This window comes from Hemicordylus capensis, chromosome 2, assembly GCF_027244095.1.
Source record: "Hemicordylus capensis ecotype Gifberg chromosome 2, rHemCap1.1.pri, whole genome shotgun sequence".
Classification (NCBI taxonomy): domain Eukaryota; kingdom Metazoa; phylum Chordata; class Lepidosauria; order Squamata; family Cordylidae; genus Hemicordylus; species Hemicordylus capensis.
In genome coordinates this window covers 362621560-362642933 of record NC_069658.1, presented here as the reverse complement: position 1 = coordinate 362642933, position 21374 = coordinate 362621560, and the positions used below count along the sequence as shown (strand labels likewise).

The following is a 21374-nucleotide window of genomic DNA, read 5'->3' as shown; positions in this document are numbered from 1 at the left end:
AGTGCTCACACATATAGTCTCTCATTCATATGCAACCAGGGCAGACCTTGCTTAGCTAAGGGGACAAGTCATGCTTGCTGCCACAAGATCAGCTCTCCTCACTTGGGACGGTGTCAGTACTTGGCTCCGCAAGTCTCCTGGTGGCACATAGACTCGAGCCCTATGACATAGCACCCCTTGATGCTCCAAGTGGGGGAAGTTGGATGGGCCACTATTCTCTTTTTGTTGTTCCAGGAACACCAGTGCATACAGGTCCTGGACCCATCTCTGGCGGATTGCATCTAGTAAGTCGGGAGCTTCTCGATTGATTGCAATTGTGCTCTGCTTAGGATGAGTTGGAGTGGTACCTTTTCACTCTCTTGCAAGTATTCTGGCTTGTGCGATAAGGTGTCTACCCATATGTTCTGCACTCGTGGGATGTAGTGGATATGGAAGTTAAATTGGGAAAAGAACATGGACCATTGGCTCCGGTGCTGTGTAAAGCGCTGAGCAGTCTGGAGCTGCTCCAGGTTGCGGTGGCCGGTCTGAATTTTGATGGGAAAGTGGGCTCCTTCTAGATGGTGCTGCCAGACCTCCAGGCCTGCCTTTATTGAAAGAAGTTCCTTCTCCCAGATTGGAAGACTCCCCCCGAACTCTGAAAGAATTCAAATGATTCCTTGGGTTTATGAATTATCATCATCATTGCCCTGCTAACTTGGCAAAGAGGCACCTTTTAACGTGGCGATTCTCTTTATTTAGCAGGGGAAGAGTAACTGGCCCTATTCACCCCCAGCACAGTACCTCCAGTGACTGTTGCTGGTGTCTATCTTGTGTTTCTTTTTAGATTGTGAGCCCTTTGGGGACAGGGTTCCATCTTATTTATTTATTATTTCTCTGTGTAAACCGCCCTGAGCCATTTTTGGAAGGGCGGTATAGAAATAGAATAAATAATAATAAAAAATAATCATCATTTTATCACAGATCACCATTATGCGATAATCACTGAGCCCCTGACACAGCTGTTACACAAGGGTACTCCATATGTCTGGACCCCTGAGAGACAACACACGTTCCAGACCCTTGACCTCTTTTCTCAACAACCATTTTTGCAGCATCCAGACCCCACACGCCCCTTTATAGTCGAGACAGATGCTTCCAATGTGGCCATCAGGGCCATCTTGTCCCACCACCAGCCTGAGGATCTGACACTACTACCCTGTGCATACTTCTCCCACAAACTTACGCACCCAGAGAGAAAATACACATTCTTTTATAGTGGCTACCTATCCATTAGCAAGCCTTGGGGTTTGACCCGATGCCCCAAGAAATCTATGGCAGTTTGATTGAACTCGCATTTCTCTAACCTGGACTATAGATGGTTCTCTCACAGACTATGGTGGTCTGGGGCAATCCCTGATATTTAGTTTGTTTTGTCACTAGCAATGACTGACAGCTGAACAGGGAATACAGGCTAGGCATAGGTTGAAATCATTTATGATGTGAGACCATTGCCATCTGGTTTGCATATCTTTGTGGGAACAAAAGGACAGCAAGTGGGCAGTTCAACAGCTGGAGTTATGAGGGGAAACCTTCATTGAATGAATCTAACAGAGGAAACTGTAGTATTTTGGCACATGGTTTACATCTGGCATGATCACTTCCTAATGTATTAACTTACGTAATACTCTCTTCTCCCTATTAAACCCTTTGCACATCCATTCAGTCTCTTCTGTGCACTTTTGTTAGGAATTTGCAGGTTCACATCTCCAGACAGACAGAAGTAGAACTTAAATGTATATGGCTATGAGAGTGTTAACACACTGGCAAGCCTGTTTGTAAGTGGGCAAAGGTCATGATGCAAGTCTGGAGAAGATTTGCACATCATTTTTATCAGCCTTTTCAATATGTTGCCACTGCCAGCATTGTTTGGTCTGATGTAGTTCTGAAATGAAAGGCACTATAAAACACATTGTATGGTGATATCAGAAGATGAGGTAAGAACTTTCACCTACTGCTTTGGTGTTTTAACCCATTTGATATTTTTTTATCAGCTATTAATGCAGGAGTTTGTTTTTATTGCTTTCAATAAATATATGTAACTTTTTATTATGGATGATACATCTGCTATTAGCACCAGTTCTGGAAGAGCTGAATCAGTTGTGCTTTGCCTGGGTGGTATCTTAGCTTGCTGAGGGCCTGGAACATTTTTGGAGGCCCTTTCTTCATGGCAGTAATGGCTCAGATTCCTAATCCCAAGGGTCTGTTGACATGGAAGTGCAGAAAAAAAAGCTGGAGAGAGAGTCAGTGAGGTGCAGAAGTTAGATATAGAAACATCAGGCTCAAATCCCTACCCAGCAATACATTTCATTGGTCATCTTTATCTCTAAGTCTCACAAGGTCAGGCTGCAAATGCTGCTCTAACCTTCTTGGAAGAAAGGCAGAATAGAGTTTCAAATATCGTAATTAAATCCAGTGGAGCATGTAAAGTGCTCATTTGCAGGTCTTTCAGCAGTTTGGATTCTGCCATCTGTGCTAACCTTGCAGTTACTATTACGAGATTTTTACTTTGTTTGTTTAGTATATTTGTATACCGCCACAAGCTCATGCCTCTGAGCGGTTTACAACAAACATAAGACAAATTAAAATGGAAATTTAAACATTAAAACAGTTTGAAAACCAAAATTCAAGTTAAAAAGCTTGGATGAATAAATGTGTCTTGAGAGTCTTTTTAAAAGCTGTCAGAGATGAGAAGGCTCTTATTTCATCAGGGAGAGCAGCATTCCAAAGTCTTAGTGCGACAACAGAGAAGGCCTGTCCCTGAGTAGTCACCAGATCAACTGATGGCAACTGCAGACAGACATTTCTGGATGGGCTCATAGAAAAGAAGGCATCCCCTGCTAACTGAACAAAGAGACACCTATTAAAGAGGAGGTTTTCTTCTGTTTAGCAGGGGGAGAGCAACTGGCCCTATCCAACCCCAGGACAGCATCCCACCAGTGGCTGTTGCTGGTGTCTACCTTATGTTTCATTTTAGATTGTGAGCCCTTTGGGGACAGGGGCCCATCTTATTTATGTATTATTTATTTTTATGTATTATTTATGTATTATGTATTATTTATTTTTCTATGTAAACTGCTTTGAGAACTTTGGTTGAACAGCAGTATAAACATATTATTAATAATTATTAATTATTATTATTAGGCATTATCTTAAATACTCTGGGCCTAAGCAGTTTAGGGCTTTACAGGTTATGACCAGCACTTTGTATTTTGCCTGGAAATGTACTGGTAGCCAGTGTAGTTCTTTTAATATAGGAATAATAAGGTCTTTTTGAGATGAGAGACCAACCCAGAGACCAACCTGGCTGCTGCATTTTGTACCAATTGCAGTCTCTGGACTACGTACAGACAACCCCACATACAGTGTGTTGCCATAGTCAAGTCTGGAGGTTACCAGCATATGCATTATTGTTTTGAAGTAGTTTATCTCAAGAAACAGATACAGCTGGCGTATCAGCCAAAGCTGATAGAAAGCACTTCTGGTCACTGTCTCAACCCAAGACACCAGAGAGAGGTTTGGATCCAGAAGGACTCTCAGACTCCGTACCTATTCCTTCTGAGAAGGGGCAGTTTCTCCAAGGAACTCAGGGTGGCATTCATGGTCCCTCCTTCATTTTATTCTGCATAACTACCCAGGGAGGCAGGTTAGGCTGAGAGAGTCTGAAAGGTTCCTTCCCTGAAAAATAATTTTGTGAGATTCATGGCTGAGACCTTAAACTAAGATCTCTCAAGACCTCATCCAGCACTCTAACCACTACAAAATATGAGGCCTGTAAATGTTCACATGGCCATTTGCAGGTGGGTTTGAGAGTTAGAGAGCTTGTACCCCAGTAGCAGCAGACAATCAGAACCTCTATTTGGGTCAGTGATCCCAGGAAATACGTGATTAAGCCAGATGAGGTGTCAATTGCTGAAAGTAGGGGCTGCAAGCATAAAATGCCCTCCAGAGGTCTAGCAGGCCTTCCTAGAGTGCTTTGCACTGCCAGTATACTGGAAAGCCTCGTGATGTCAGCAGCTATGAACAAGTAGAAGGCAGATCCAGCCCTGCAGATGCAGTTCCAGCATGATGATGATCACAAAGTGTGGTTTGTAGAGTGGCACATCCATGATGGCAGCTCCAGGAGCCTCAGCTCTGTTCCAGGCCAACTGAGTCCCCTGTAGCTGAGTACAAGAGGTAAGTGGGTCAACATGACCAGGAAAGCAAGGTAGGTGAGCCCTCCTCTCCTCTTACCTTGGTTAAGAGCTGGGTACAAAAGCTGGGCTACCCTGCTTTGAGCAACCTAGGTTGGGGGTGGGTGGCTTACGTTAGTTCACACAATCATGCAAACCAGAGCATAATACCTGGAAGGAGGACTGCAGACAATAAAGCAATGGAAGGAGGATTGCAGGTCTGCATGATGCCTTCTGCTTCCCTGCATTGAAGGCTTCTTGGAGCAGTGGATAGGGCGTAGGGTGGGGAGTGAATTTAATACCTATCCCCTCCCTCCAAAAGCCCTTTCAGTTGGTATAAATTTGTTCCTGAGGGCTGTGCAACTCTCAGGAACAGATTTATGTGATTGGAAAGGGCTTTTGCAGCAAGGAGAGCGATGTGAAAATTGCTCTCCTTCCGCCTCAGCACCTGGAGTGCACCAGCTGCAGAGCTACAGCCGTGGCTCTATTGTAGCTTGAAATCTACCATGATATTTGAATTACTACATATACACTGCAATATCAAATTACAGGCTTTTTAATTCTCAAAAGTTGCAATTATATCCCTGTATTCCTCCTCCTTCAAAAAGAATTCTTTCTCCTTGCAATATTCAAATTGATTCTAAAAGCAGTCTCAGTTGGAAAGGGGTCAATATAACAAACCTAATAATTATTATCCAAAAAAGATTAATATATCATCTCCTGATTTTTCTTTGAGGTCTCTTATTTTCAGGTTCTGTTTTTGTTATTTATGGATTTTTCACCTGCGTCCAGGTGAAAAATCCTCTACATTCTCTGTTCTCAAGCTCTCCCTAATCAGGGAGTTTTTCATGTACTTGTAATGATGACAGAATATTGTGTGGTTATCTCTTTGTTTCAAAATGTAAACTTCTGGAAAAAATAAGTTGTAAAAAGTACGTGCAAATGAAAGGATAGCCACACCACCTTTTCTTTTCCCCCCTGAGGGGGAAAAAACAACAACCATATGGAGATTAGCTGTGTGGTTCATACTCCATTCAGAGTCCTTTTGCTGATTATTCCAGGTTTCTTTGTGCAGATGTGCTTGTGTAAAGAAATTTTAACCTTTTATGAGATTGCTTTGGATAAATATCCTGGACTGTCCCTCATCTGTTAGTTTGCCTGTCCCGTCCCCCTTCCCCCATTACTTTTTAAAAACTTTGACGCTATGGTTATCATGTTATTTTTCTGCATGTTTCATACTGTGTTAACTTCTTATGCCACAACTGATTTTGTTCATCTTTGTGCCACAGAGTTTTCTGTGAGTTGTCTGGTTCTTCGTACATTCTCCTGGCTTGGATGCTATTGGTATGGCAGAACCTTCCTCCCTCTTCATTGCTCATGAGTGACAATGCGTGGCACTAGTTCTACATGAGGACATCCCTGGGACTGTCTCTAGCTTGTACGGGGTCCAGGGCAAAAATAGTTTGCTGGGGCAGGGGCATGGTGAATCAGTATTGCTCCACCCCTGTCAGAACTAGAAGATGCTCTGTTGCTGTGCTGCAACATGGGGCCCTGTAAGCACAGGGGGCTGTGTGACCACCCCCCTAGACCACTTTTCAGACAGCCTTGCTGCACATAGGTCTGATTTCCACCTCCAAAAATTGAGGAAGTTTTTCCACAAATTGGGCCTTATGAAGGTGCAATGGTATGCACCTAGCACTTGCATCACATTACTTCCTAGATGTGGAGTGGGGCTGGGGAACACAACCACCTCCCCACCCTCAGGTATAAAATCCTGGGACATGTTACTAGCTGAGCTTATTCTGCCTGGCTCCCAGAAGCTTCCCTGTTTACAGCTGAATCTCCAGGCTTGGAGATTGCACTTTTGCTATGCTCAGGAGCTGCACCACAACGTGAGCTCCCAGTTTATGTTATACATGGAGACAAGTCACTTAGTTGGCAATGGACTGGTTGCCCCTAGATTCGGGCTGTAAGTAACACAAATTGCAAAGGGGATTAGCTTCACATCCCCTCTCCCTATGTGGGGGCCCAGCTAAGCAGACTCCAGAACTAGCTATTGTGAGTTATCTGGCTTCCGAGGTCATTTTGGACTTAGGATGAACTCTAAAACTCCCCTCATCCTCTCGCAAGAGAGATAACACCTGTTGCTAATGAAGCAATTAGGCTAGGAAGGGAAAGCAGATAAGACAAGTGCAGTAGCAGTCTTCATCACAAAAGGGGTGAGTCAGTGATGTAACTTTGAAAGTGTGCCTATCAAAACTTTTGATAGAAGTATTAGAAGTCCCAACAGAGGATATTCTTTGATGTACCTGTATTACAATCAGCCTTGAGTCTTCTATTCAGCAAAGTATGACAAAAGTAATATGCCTACAAGGCATGTTTTGGAATATAAGTATCTCTGACTCCATGATCCAGTGTGTTCCCCTTCCATCCTGCTGGGGACTCCTACTGGGGACAAGCATGACTTGTCCCCTTAGCTAAGCAGGGTCCACCCTGGTTGCATATGGATGGGAGACTAGAAGTCTGAGCCATGACAGATATTCCCCTCAGGGGATGCAGCCACTCTGGGAAGACTATCTAGGTTCCAAGTAACCTCCCTGGCATCTCCAAGATAGGGCTGAGAGATTCCTGCCTGCAACCTTGGAGAAGCCGCTGCCAGTCTGTGTAGACAATACTGAGCTAGATAGACCTATGGTCTGACTCAGTATATCGCAGCTTCCTATGTTCCTATGACTCCATCATGTGCTTCCTTGTGTGTTACACCTGTGACTCCATTGCAACGAGGACTTCAGCAAGACCATCTTCTTGCTGCCACTTCAAAGAGCCTGAAATCACTACCTGGATTGGTCCAAGCCCTTCCATCCAGCGTCCCTAGCAGGTGTAGGGAGCTGAGTCCACCAAGAGACCTATCTCGTGGGCATCCATCCTTTCACTAAACTCTGCAACTTTCCTGCCTTCCACTTTGCTGTCCTTGAAGGGTGTGAGTCTCCCACTGCTTGAAGCCCTGTTTCCTAGAGACAGGTACTAGGGGTATGCATGGAACCGGCTGGTCTGGTTCAGTTTGAGTCTGGACTGGACCTGAACTGGACCAGGCCAGTTCAGTCCAGCACCCCCTCAACCCACCCCCCTGGTTTTGTCCGGTGGGGGGTGTCTACGAGCATTTAAAAAAAAAAAATTCAGTTGTTGGAGGTGGCAGGGGAGGGGTCCATGGAGGTTCCCCCTTCCCCCACTGGCCTCCATTCATGGCCATACCAGTCAGCTGGCCAGCTCTTCGGCCCATTCAGGCCTTCCCCCTCCGGCGCGTCGGCCATTTTGGAGGCCGCCGTACCTGCGCAATTCGCCTCTGCTGTGTTTCTTTGGAGTACAGAATGAGATATAATCTTGGGCAGTGCTGCTCAAATGTTTGGACACTGGATATGATTTGCCTTGAGGTGTGTGTTTGTTACGTTGCAACTGTCAGCTTCCTAAAATAAGCTTGTGTAAAATGAAAAAAAAAATATTGCTAGGTGATGGCATCGAGGTAGGACTTGTTTGTTGGTTGTTTCAGACTTAAGTTGGTAATAAAGCAAATAGGGATAGAACAGAGAAACATAGGGATTTGCCTTATTTTGTGTCATTGGTCCATCTAGCTTGGTATTGTCTACATTGACTGGCAGCAGCTCTCCAAGGTTTTAGGCAGAAATCTTTCCCATTCCTACCTAGGGATGCCAGGGTTTGTACCTGTGACCTACTGTGTGCAAGGTAGATGCTTTACCACTGAGCTACAGTCACATCAGCCAGACAGAAATGTGTCCCGTAAAAGTAATCTGCTAGGGCAGAGAAGCAAAGAGAAGATCTGATTCTTCTGAGCATCTGGATGTCAGCCCCATTCAAACCAAAGAGCTGATTCCTGTGTTTCAAGAACGGCATGAACACTGCCTCCCATATCAGAATTTCACACCTAACAAAGTAAGAACGTAGACATCATATGGGAGATGATGGAATGATCAGAGAAGAGACCACATCAGGGGGCAGTATTTCTGTGGTTCTTCCCACATAATCTTATCCTCCCATGTGGCTTCTGCATTCTTATACTACCAGGAATGGTGTTTGATGGAGCGAGATAAGAGTGGGGGAATGGCAAGCAAGCATGGAGTTAATGTTTCCCCATTCCCCTTCATGTTCTTATGCAAGTCCGAAAGACGCACAGTAATGATTGCTTAATGGTGCCAGTTATCAGTAAGTGCCTTAGATAGAAGACCTAAGAAAGTCATTCTTCCAGCCACAGACAAAGTTAATCCTTTCAGATTGCAGAATAGAAACGTGGCTGAGTAGAACTTATCTGCATTTTTATGCAGGATGCTGGCAATGTCTCTCTCAGCCTGAAGTAAAGCCTTTTTTTATTATGTTATATAACTTACAAAAGTGCTCTAATTCAGCAAATTTGGTTCCAGACATGCTCAGAAGCACAAACAGCCAGAGGAAAGGCAAGCAGACACTGAAACAAACAAAACTAACCCACCTCCAAATGACGACGACAACAACAACAACACCCCCAAACACAACCCTTGAAAAAACATAACTTGAGGCCTGCCCCCCTAATGTCATGCTCTTAATATGCAATTATTGCACAATACATGCCATATTTCTTTCCTGACTGTCCTAGAACTTTTGTCATTCTGGTTTTGAAGCTTGTTTGCTTTTAGAAAATTAAAACTCCTCTAGGAATATAGGAGAATGTTTGCTTTGAATTCCTAAGTTGCTTACTTTGGCCAATGCTATATACATCAAGAAACCTCCTGAGTTAGTGGGCATTGAATATTTGACCTACACAACTTGGTATTGTAAACCCAGGGCTTCTCCAGTTATTCTCCTTCAATAATGGCTGGACAAGATGGTGTAGTTTTAACTCGGGGTCCCCCTTAATGGCAGCCTCTGGAGTGCCTGCAGCACCAAGTGCAGCTGAATGAGAGGCAGGGTTCGAACGGCATTAGTGGCCAGCTAATTTGGATCCACAGGCTGGAAAGCAAAAGTTTCATTTGGAAGAGGACTCTTTTTTATGTAATGCATCAAGCAGCCAAGCCATGAACTTGGAAAGCCTTAAATGTAAACATAATTAAAATATTGAGGGCTTGAAATGTTGTCTCTTAAAAATAACTGCCGTTTTAAGAGATGGAGGAGAGAGAGTGAGGGATAGTGTGGGGAAGAGAAAACTTGTAGTACATAAGGAAGTATGGAGGTTTTCACATTTTAGGTTTTCAGGAACACTGCTGACTTGAGAACAGCTCTGCATTCTCATCAGCAAAATGCCCCGGGAGGATATAAAAGTGCATAATAAAAAGGTATGCAAACTCATCCTCAGAGTTCAGACATCCTTCTCCTCTGCACTTCTCTTATAGCCTGGAAATAGTTGATCAATTTTAAGAGGTGAAGATGATGTGGTGAAGTTGTGGTACCATATTTACCCAGATCGAAGGTGATTCTGAATTTAAGATAACCCCCTTTAAAAGCAGAAGTTAAATGCAGGTTATACCTGCATTTACTCAAAAGGAATAGGACTCTGAATTTAAGATGATCTCCCCATTTCTAATATCAAACAACTTGGAAAAAGCCTAGTCGGATTCAGGTAAATATAGCATACACACATTCAGATGTGGCTCAGGATTTCTGTGCACCTGAGGTAGGGCACCAAAGCGGCCCCCTTTTGCACACCCAGCTCCCTTTCTTTTCCTTTAAAAAACAGGCAGGAGGGCATCTTGCTGTCACCAAAACCTGCTGCCTGAGGCAACTGCCTCACTTTGCCTCATGGAAGGGCCATCTCTGCACACATTCATTTCTCTAGTCCCTCTGTGAGTTCTAGACAAATAGGTTTAGTAGGCTTTCCAAACACCAATGAAGTCTTCCAAACAGAAATTATAGTGGGATGAGTATGCATGCATACCACAAGCCTTGAACAATGATGTCTCTAACATGCCACCTTAAACTCTGTGAAAAAGCTATTGTCTGTCTCTAGCCATAAATGATTAGGAGTGTGTCTAATAGCAAATTGAATTGGCACATTCAGAATTAGGGTCAGTTCTGTCCAGTGTTCCCTCTAACAGGGATTCCCAGATGTTGTTGATTACAACTCCCACAATCCCCAGCCAAAGGTCATTGCAGCTGGTGATGTTGGGAGTTGTAGTCAACAACATCTGGGAATCCCTGTTAGAAGGAACACTGGTTCTGTCTATGCATGTGCTGGGAGCAAAAGTACCCTATTTTCAGTAATTTATTTCTGGCTATTACACCTACAAAGCACAGGTGCTCTGTGTGTACACTCAAATAGTAATACTTGATATTTGTGTACATGCTTCAGAACCTCCTGGCTGTAATCTTTATAGCAACCCTTAAGTAATTATTATCCTGTGAGAGAGTGGCTTATGCAAGGAGATTTAGTGAGGTCTCAGCAGAGGTGGGATTTGAACCAGATCCATAGCTCTGACTTTTAGCCACTATGCTACACACAGGAGGAATGTCCTATATGTGAGCGTTTCCAGAGGACCAGCTTTGCCACTGATGCCAGAAAGGTATATTGGCAAATGCATTGCATGTGAGCATAGCAAAGCCAGGTCCAAATTCCTTCTTCTCTATAAGGCTCACAGGGCAGTTTTGGGCAAGTCAGTAATGCTCTCTCTCAGCTTTAAAGGGCAGCCTGAATGCTCAGCTATTAAAAGAAGTCCCCAGAACTTGATAATCAGCAAGCAGACATTTGCTGAAGAATATATACTGGAGGAACTGATTTGGATGAAGTATAAATCTTGTCCCATCTCACTAGGAATAACCAGTTCCTCCTATCTGCTCTTAAAGTGTGGGATGCAAAAGCTTCAGATACTCCTCTAGTTTCCACTTTCTTAGGACAAAGAGATTTTCCACCAGGAAGGAAAGCAGGAAAATTTCCCCTGTGGAGAAATGCAGACATCACTAAAAAAAGGAAAGTGTAACTAAATAAGGAATGCAAGATAATCACAAAAGCATTATATTGCCATGATATCAATATCTATAATGATAACATTTCTTGCGATCTCCTAAACATCATTCTGACCTAAGCAGGCAATTAACAGTATTCAAAAATGGATGCTTTCATCTTCTCTATTTTATACTAAGTGCTGAGGTCTTACAATTGGAGTAAATACCTATTCTGTATTAGACGATGGTACACGACCTGAGAACAGCACTAGACCAGATAGCGTGGGGCATGTTTTGGTTATCTTTATCTTTACAGTCCACCTCACTTAATATTGCAGCAATAAAGTGCAGGATAATCAAAGCTTTCACCCTAGTTCCAAGTGCCACCTGACTCCCTGTACACATACACTGCTGCAGGAGCAGGGACCTTGCACAATTTTTGCAGCACTACGTGCTGGCCAGCCTTTGCATTCATCATCATCAATTTTATTACAGCCATTGGCCAGCAGAAATAGAAATAACAAACATATCCAATACAACAATACTAAAACACAATAAAACAAAATACTGTCATTTATACAAAATTAGTTTAAAAAGCATAAACAGCTCCCACAGTTAAGCACATAATTGAGACCTTAACCTAATGGCAATATAAAAAAAAATTGCTACAATTTTTGTAATATCAGAGCTTACATCTGCAAGACAGTAATATGTATAAAAACGCTCGCACTTCCCAGGAAATTTGATTAACAAAGGGGAAATAAGTTCTTCTCTAGCATCCTGATACAAAGAACAGTATAGCAGAACATGGGTGACAAGTTCCCAGGAGACCAGCACAAGGGCAAAAAACCATAGCAGATTGGTCTTTAGCAAACCTCCATTCCAATAGAGAAGAGGGCAACACGTTTAACCGAGCCCGAGCAAATGAGACCTGAAATTTAGAAAAGTGCAACGTTGTTAAGTAATTTGCACCTCTATCTCCCCTAGGTGGCAAAATCCCAAAATGCAGAGGGGAACAAGTCCTGTTGGCCAAAGACATTAGTTCCTGACGTTCAGTGTCATGCAACCAGAGAAATAGTATTTCCTTCACCTTATTGCATTCCTGAGTGAAAAGTTCAAAAGGAGAAAGGCCCAGTTGCATTATTTTGTTATTTACATATGTTAGCCAAAGGTTGGGATAAGAATCCACCCATAAGTATTGAAAAAAAAGAGAATTCCTGAATCTCTGTGCAGAGTTTACACCATCTGGCAAAGGTAAGCTCCCAGGCTTTACAAGCTATGGAGAAAGACCCAGATTCCAAGCATAGAACAGAGTATGACACGCACCTAGGCACTGCGAGGATTGCTCTTTAAAAAATAGACTGTACTCTCTCCAGTTCAGCTGACACTCCCTGGATCCATAGCGGGACTCCAAAAAGTAATTGGGCCACAATCTTAGCATGGAATACCTGAAGAGCCATGGGAACAAACTGACCCCCTTTAGAATAATAAAAACGCAAAAAGGCACTGAGTGCATTACGGGCTATATTAATTGAAGACAGCCTATGGGCGTTCCAATTAAGATTGTATTGAAATATTACACCTAGATATTTATAGCTGTATACCTGCTCAATGCGATTCTGTTTTATTACCCATTTGTATAATTTCCTGGATTTTGAGAAAACTGTTTGTTATCATTTCAGTAGCCAGCAAAAGCGCGCAACAGTCGTTGCAGACCTAAACTGGACTGAGATAGCACAGCTGCGTCATCGGCGTAGAGTAAAATGGGCACTCGTATATTAGCCAGCTTCGGCGCATGGGAATCCACCCTTTCCAGAAATGGTGCCAAATCATTAATAAAGAGATTAAACAGAGTCGGGGCCAAGACGCAGCCCTGTCTGACCCCTCGAGTAGAGGGAATTGGATCAGTTAGAGCCCCATTGGTAGCATATCTGACCAGCAACGAGGAATTAGAATAAAGCTGCATCATCAAAAATAGCAGTCTCTTATCTATTGTTGTTTTTGCAAGTTTGGACCACAATAGATATCTGGAGATAGACTCAAATGCAGATTTTAAGTCAATAAAGGCCACAACAAATTTGCAATTGGGGCCGCTAGAGTATTTCTTTGCTAGATGGTACAAGATCATGCAGTGATCGAGGGTAGAGCGACGTGCTCTAAAGCCTGCTTGTTCAGTCCCGAGAATTTGATTTTCTGAAATCCATGCCTCGAGCTTATCCAAAAGGTACAATGCATATAATTTGCCAACCACTGACAGTAAACTGATGGGTCGATAATTAGATGGATCTAAATGAGAACCATTTTTGAATATAGGGACAACTATTGCTGTTTCCCATAGTTCTGGTACAACTCCTGTACTATTAATAGATGTAAATAAATTGGCTAGAACTAAGGCCCACCATTCTATATTAGCCTTTAATAGTTCAGGGAGAAGAAGGTCAGGACCAGGGGCTTTTCCAATTTTAAGATGACCAACTAGGTCCATTATTTCTACAGGGGTAACTGGAGGCCAACGGGGCAACTCCTCAATCAAAGGTGGAACAAAGACCTGGCTAGGCTGTGGATGATTATAGACCACAAAGAAATGGGTTTCCCACGAGCTAGCCGGAATTCTGCAAGGCATGGAAACCCAGCCCGTTGCCAAAACCATTCTCCAGAAAGAATGGCTATCTTTATTAATGGTAGCCATAATAAGCTTATTCCAGACATTACATAATGCTTGTTGTTTAGCAAATTTGAGACTGCTTTTGTATGCATTTTTAATCTGATAGTAAATTGGTGGAACTATTTGTTCTGTGCCCAATCTATATTCTCTGTAAATACTCAGCAGTTGCTTGTGTAGGGCCCTGCAATGCAAATCAAACCAATTATTAGCTGCTCTTTTACGGTAGGCCTGTAAAGAGTGCAACTTACTACAGTATAAAAACTTTTGCATAAGAGCAGTTTCTAATTTTTCATAGGCCACAATTATATGCGGTCCCAGGTGTGCTTGCTCAATGGAATTAAATAAGACTCTACCTTTGGGAGAATCATAAAACCTGGATATCTCATTTTCTACCATCCTTGACCATTTTATTTTGCAGCATGGATTGGCAGAACTGTCCTCAAAATCACAGGGGAACAGATTACCCTTCCTTTCCTGAGGAAGATCTAAATGGATGTTGATAGGAAGGTGATCGCTAAAAATTTGCTCACCCACTTCAAAAAAAAAGATACATAGGGAAGAATAGATTTAGAAGCCATAGCATAATCCACAACACTATTTCCCCATGAGGAAAGAAACGTAAATTCCCCAGGAATATCCGGGGATATAGTACCGTTTAAAATGGTCAACTCATGTATCTTAGTTAAATAAAGCAGTCGGGCTCCTGATGGGTTGATGAATTTATCTTTAGAATAACGGTTGAAAAGCAGGGCACCCTCTAAACAATCACCCCATTTCCATAAGTGTGAGACCATCAACATTTTATCATCGGAACCACATCGGCGTTAAATCCCCCATAAGAATTACAGAAGCTTGGGGAAAATTCAATAGTGCTTCAGTTATATACGTATCCAACTGTTCCCAAATAATAATAGTGGAATTAATTGATTGACCAGGAGGCAAATAAACATTGATCAGTAACAAGTCTCCACTCCTAGCTTTGATCAGAATTGCCACGGCATAAGGGGGAAGGTCAGCTAGTCGGGTGGATTCTACGTTCAAGGCTAGCGATATACAACATACTAAGCCAGCCTTCCCTTATTAGTGTCTGAGTGGGCTTTCAGTGAATAAATGGTATAGCCACTGATATTGATCTCTTCTTTTGTTCACGTCTCCTGAAACACTAAAATGTTCCACTGTTGGATAAAACTAATAAACTCTGCATCTTCCCATTCCATCTGGCAATATTCCAGCCAAGAATTTTCCAAGTTGAATGTTCACCGCTCGGATAACAAGTCTTTGAGCAAGCAGGAAAGAGCTGTTTGGTCGAAGACTCCAAGAGTGAGGAACCCACACCATTTCCCACTGTGGGCTGTACTGCCGAGGGTTCCACCTCTAAAGAGTCTCCCACTCCCTTCTAGCAGTACATCCCCAGATGCTGAGTTCAAATGCATCAGTTTGGCCAAGACCAACTGGGACTGTCATTGCTGTGAGAGGAAACTGGCTACATTAACAGAACTTCCTGAAATCTTTTCCAAAGGAAATAGAAAGTTTGTGATTTTAGTCTGTCTCAAATGATGTAGGTCAGCAGTAGCCAAGCTACTCAGTTGATCCTTCAAGCGGGAGGAATTTGACTTATCATTCTCCTGTGAATGAATAGATGGAATAATATTACTTACACTTTCCTCTGGAGGAATAGATGGAATAATATTGTGTGCACTTTCCTCTGGAGGGATCTTCTTCCTTTGATTCCTATTTTCTAATAGTATAGCCTTAAGAGATGTTAGTTTGGAAACATTGGTCCATAAGCCATCCTTCAGGAGTGATCCCGCTATTAATCCCATCCCATCTACTTCATCCGACAATCCCCTTGAATTGATAGGGTTAGGAACTAACAGCGAATTCTTAGGGATAAAACCAGTCAGCGCTTCTGTGGAATGCAGAATATCGGAGTCCAGAGACTTCAGTTCTTGCAGATTAGAAACTAGACTAGACTGGATATCCACCTGCGTCGCCAAAGATGAATTAGATAAATTCCCATGTAATTCAACTGTATCACACTCCCCCAGAAGATAAGGAGGTTGTAATCCATAGGATAGTTCGCCCACTTCCGAAAATGATTTTTAGGAGAGGAGAGCTGGTCTTGTGGTAGCAAGCATGACTTGTTCCCTTAGCTAAGCAGGGTCCACCCTGGTTGCATATGAATGGGAGACTTGTTGTGTGAGCACTGTAAGATATTCCCTTCTGGGGATGGAGCCACTCTGGGAAGAGCAGAAGGTTTCAAGTTCCCTCCCTGGCTTCTCCAAGATAGGGCTGAGAGAGATTCCTGCCTGCCACCTTGGAGAAGCCGCTGCCAGTCTGTGAAGACAATACTGAGCTAAATAGACCAATGGTCTGACTTGGTATATGGCAGCTTCCTATGGAGCACAGAAACTTGTGTGCTGCCTCCTCCTCCAGCCTTCTAAGTCCGACAGCCCAACAACAATGTTATTATCTTGTTATCAGTGCTCCTGCTCAGAAGTCCACCAAACTTGCTGGGATTCTTCAACTCTCTGGCTACTGCAGTCCACCGGCTGTTCTCCAATAGGCTGAGAGCCACAAGGCTGAGAGCCATTGTGCTCTCGCCAAGAGGCTTGCGCCCCTGGCTTAGCTGGATCTTAAATGGCAGTAGTTGTTACCTGCAAGGGGTGGAACACAGGCAAGCACTCAGGGCCCTGCTCAGCAGATCCCTCCTCCCATCCGCCTTTGCATTCTGAGAAGAGCACCATTCATTACCACTTTTGTGGTTACTGGGGGGCGGGGAGGTGGGTTCTTCTCAGAAAGCAAGAGCTGGCTGGCAGATAATGCTGCAAAAATCATGCAAGGTCCCTACTTGGCTTTGTACAGAGCAAAAGATTGCAGTAGGAAGTGGCATAGAAGCTTGCAGCTGTGTGTGTGCAGGGGAAAAAATAACACTTTGGACTTGTGTAAAAGCTTTGGATAGCCCACATTTTAATGCCATATGCAGAGGCGTTCTTACTCCTGGACTTGGGGCCAAAGTCTAGGGCCTCCACATTCTTGGGGGCCTCCAAATTCTCTTTAGTCTGTCCTGGGTGGTGTGGTTGCTGTGCCGTGCTACTGGCCCGCTCTACGCCCGGCAGTCGACTGTGATTGTGACCTGCACCAGGTGCTTTAGAGACAGAGGGGGAGTGGGGAAAGAAATATGTGGGATAGAAAAATGTTAAGTTGCATGTTGAAATGTTTCTGCTAATGCATATTTGCATAAATATACCTGTTTCATATGCTTACATTCTTGTGAGTTCAGTTGCTGTTTGTGCCCTCAAGAACCCACATGTTAAAAATACTGCATTTATCATGGTGTGTGTGTGTGTGTGTGTGTGTGTGTGTGAGAGAGAGAGAGAGAGAGAGAGAGAGAGAGAGAGAGCAGGGGGATGATGCTTAACTTGCAGGGGTTGGGTGGGCTCCAAAGGCCTTTAGGTCCAGGCTCTAAAATTACCTAGGTGCACCTCTGGCCATATATAAGTGGCCTTAAATCCTGCTGGTATCTGACTCCCTAAGGTATTATTTATGAATAACTAAGCAATATAATAGTCAATGCTGGAAACAATGTGGGGGACTGGGGTCTTTCATTCATTTCTGGTTAAGCTGCCCACAATTTCAGTAGTATTGGTCTAGAATAGTAATGCATGGTAAAACCAAGACCAAATCCAAACTCCATAGGTTATTCGTTACCCATGGATTCCAACCCATAGTACTAACAGGAGTTGTACTTGCTCTACTCAAAGTACCAGCAGGAATAGTACTTATAATGGAAACTTTGAACTTGAAAAACATGCCACCAGTTAGGTGACAGTTCATAACTGTTTTCATAAGGGCAGTAAGGCTCAAGGTTGAACTGAACTGGAAGAATAACAAAACAAAACAAAAAAACCACCCTTAAGATATAATAAAATGTGGGACTTATTATGAATAAGATTTCAACTCAACTAAAAGCAACTTTAAATATAAAGATGGCTTTCTGGCAGGACGGGGGACATAGAATCTCTCTCGTCTCTGTTAACTCCGTATACCCTGATAGTACCTATTAATTTTTTTATAACTTGACATATGCCAGAGATCCAGACTCTCACATACCACAAATATTGCTACTTACATTATTATCTTTTCCCACCAATTATTTGTTATTGTCCCTTCTATTGTTATAAGGATCTTCCTTATTATAAATGCTGTATTGCAGCAAAAAAAACCCCAACAACCACCCTTTTTTTAAAGTGGCAAAAAAAAGGGGAGGCACAATAAGGTATACATGTGGGGGAAGGGCCTTGAGGAACTTGACACAGTAATCTCATGGGCATCATCCAGGAGATGCCTAGGATGCTCACTCAGCTTCCATTCACACAGTACCCACTATTGCAACACAGAGGCAAGTCTCACGATCAGTGAGACTTGCCGAGAGTGGGATTGTGAGAGTCTTACGATCCGTGAGACTTTCCGAGAGTGGGCATAGCCCGCTCTCCCTGCAGATGATTGTTCAGGTAGCCCTGGGTGGCCAGATTGCTGGCCCCGTCACGGAGCTGGTGGGGGCTGCAGGGATAGGGGGCCGCCTGGCTCCTGGAAGTTCCAGGATGCCCTGCGTGAGCGCGTGGGGCATCCTGGAGAGACCCCCGGGGCCGGGAGGCTTGTTTCAACCTTCTGGTGGGGTTCTCCTCATATTGCCGCGGCGTGGAGCTGCACCGCAGAAATACATGGCCACAAAACCCAGGTTAACGGAGTGCTCGCTCCGCTAACCTCAGCTAAGGGGAGGGGGAATTTGGAGGGTTTGTTGCTGGGAGCCATGCGGTTCCCGTGTCAGCAGATGATCAGCTTTTTGCTGATTGTGAGAATCTCCTCACAGTCTTGTTAGAGGGATAGTCAGATTTTCCTCAGAATTCAACATTGTGGGTTGAGTGCTGGGAAAAAGTGATCTCTTCAAGCTAAGGAAACGTAGTCTTGATTTGCAGCTGATTTGCATGCAGAAGGGCTCAGTTCAATCCCTGCCATCTCCAGATGGGGCTAGGAAAGACCCTTGTCTTAAACCCTGGACATCAGCTGCCAGTCAGTGTCAACAATACTGAACTAGATGGTCTAATGGTCTCATTCAAGAAAAGGCAGCTGTATACATCCGCTATCACCTAGATCATCCAGGAATCAAATAAAGTGTTTATACTATGGCAGTTCAAACTATAGAAATAACTTAAGTTTGGGCTGCCCATTATAGTGATAAGTTTGCTATCTCCATTTGATTTGTGTGTCTTAAGTTCCACCCACCCCGCCCCGGATGTGAATTTGTGTGCATTTGTTCAGCTTTCTGAATTGGACATTTAGTTCTTATCATGTAATATCAGAGTCGTACTGGCTACCAGGAACAGAATATATGCTGTTTAAGGATTAGTTAAAAACCAGTTTCCCTGAAGTAAATAAAATTGTAAAAATCTACTATTGGCAAACGTTTGTGCCAATAAAATCTGATCCCTCAAACATTCATGGCAAATGAATCTCAGTGAAGCCTGATCATAGCCAGAACCAAACCATTCAAAAATTCACATGAACATTAACAGGGATTGTTGTTGTTTTGCTCTTCATTCAGACTTTTGAGAACGAGTCGTTTTGTTTTGTTTTTAAGACAGGAGAAACTTGAATCATTTCAGAAAATAGAGACCCAAATTAAAAGAAAAGGAAGAAAATTATTACTTCATTTCAAATTTGTTATAAATAATTGCTTATGGGTTGGGGTAATGAGCTCTTCTTTGCAATTCTGGCCTCCACAACATCAATCAAAAAAAGAATGAGGCAGCATCTTTTGAACTAACTAATATTTTAACACATGACCTTGCATGGGTCATATCATAACCCACTTTCACCCTTATGTTACTTGTGTAACTCCTCGCTTTAACCCTCAGATGCAGGGTGAATGTGGGTGTTTGTGGTGCCAAAGACAGTACTATGTAAGTCTTTTCAGTTCTTTTCCTTCTTTCTTCAGTGAATACCGAGCTGCTGTGATTTACACATTCCAATCAGTAAAAGCCTTTTATCAGACGGATTAACATGAACACTGGCTTAAAATTACTTGGGGGGGGGGGGAGCTACTACTGCTGCTACTACAGATATATTATATAGCATTTACATTTATATTCTTATCAGCAAAGGTTCTCAAAGCAGTTCACATAGAAAAATAATAAACAAGATGGTTACTTGTCCCAAGAGGGCTCAAAATCTAAAAAGAAACACAAGGTAGACACACCAGCAATTGTTGTGAATTGGATCAGTTGCTTCCCCTGCTAAATATAAGGAAGTCAAAAATTTAAAAGGTACCTCTAAGCTAGCTGTACTTTACGTTCCTGCTTTATAATTGCTTCCCTCATAGACGAAGAAATCTTATGTAGATTTAACTAAAGGTTTATTTAGAAACAACTCAGTGTTCTCCTTCTCCTTTCCCTCCTTTTTTCTTTCTGACTCCACCCCCTCAACACTCTACAGGATCCCCACTGGGGCAAACTTCTCAACAACAAAACATTATTAGACAGAATACAACCGTATTACTAGACAGAATACAGCCCTTCCAAAAGTCATGTCTCTCTTTACACACTGCCTGTTATCACCACAAAACCTCAGCTCAAGGCAGATGAAACTCTTTTCTCTATGTGCTAGAATCATGATGGCAGCTCTTAGAATAAATTGCCTTTTTTTAAACAACTGAAGAAATCTCCACAATTTGTAGTATTGTACACTGGAAATTGGGCCAGGGCTGTCTGATTCCATTTATGAAGAGGAATGTAACTCTTTCCTCTTGCCAGTTTATACCATTCTCCATGTCCAGCCATAGATAATTTCTCATGGGCCCAAAACTTTCAACAATACTGCATTATGCTTCATGACTCATAAAATGGGCTGTTGCCCATGACAAGCCATGCATCTTAGGGCAGGCTGTACTGCTCCTCCCGCATGTTCGAACGGGTTGTGCAGCCTTCGGGGTCTAGCATGGTTTATTATTCTCATGACTCGCATACTCTCTTTGCTGTCGGTAAGAGCCTATTGCATCAGAAGAGGAAATAAAATTAAAGCCTCTGATGCATTTCAATGGGAAATTAAATGCTCAATAAAATCTGCCTCAAGCAAACATCAAACAAAGGATGAAGCTGGGATGCAAATCTAAAACCTTTTTTGAGATAAGCAAATCCCATAAAACTCTGATGTAAGATGGCAGAGAAGAGAATACTATCAATCCGATACAGTTACTGTCTTTAATTCCATTTTATGTTTGTGTACTTTGCTGTCCCTAATAATATTCAGTACAGTTCCTTCTTCATGGCTTCAGAATAAACTGACCTAAAACATAGGTGGCTCCTTCAGATTTTAAAATCTTAGGCAAGAAAATGCAGACTAATATTCATTCCCACAGGGATAGCCGTTGCAATCCTAATGTTACAATTTCACCATCCATATCCAAGTGAGGCTAAGTGATTCCAATGGCTGAATAGGCACTTCAAACATGTTCTGAATGGCTTGTCCATCTACTAGGAAGTCCATAATTGGGCCCCTGTACACTGCTCCTTTACTCC

At 42.9% G+C, this 21374-nt stretch overlaps 1 long non-coding RNA gene across 1 annotated transcript; it reads right to left on the bottom strand.

Annotated features, from left to right (window-relative positions):
- Positions 1–2055: 2055 nt before the first annotated feature.
- Positions 2056–20305, bottom strand: LOC128347783 (uncharacterized). The gene is made up of 3 exons (XR_008317713.1): positions 20128–20305; positions 3586–3714; positions 2056–2268 (listed from the first exon to the last, which is right to left on the bottom strand). It is a non-coding gene; the product is annotated as an uncharacterized LOC128347783 (long non-coding RNA).
- Positions 20306–21374: the final 1069 nt, after the last annotated feature.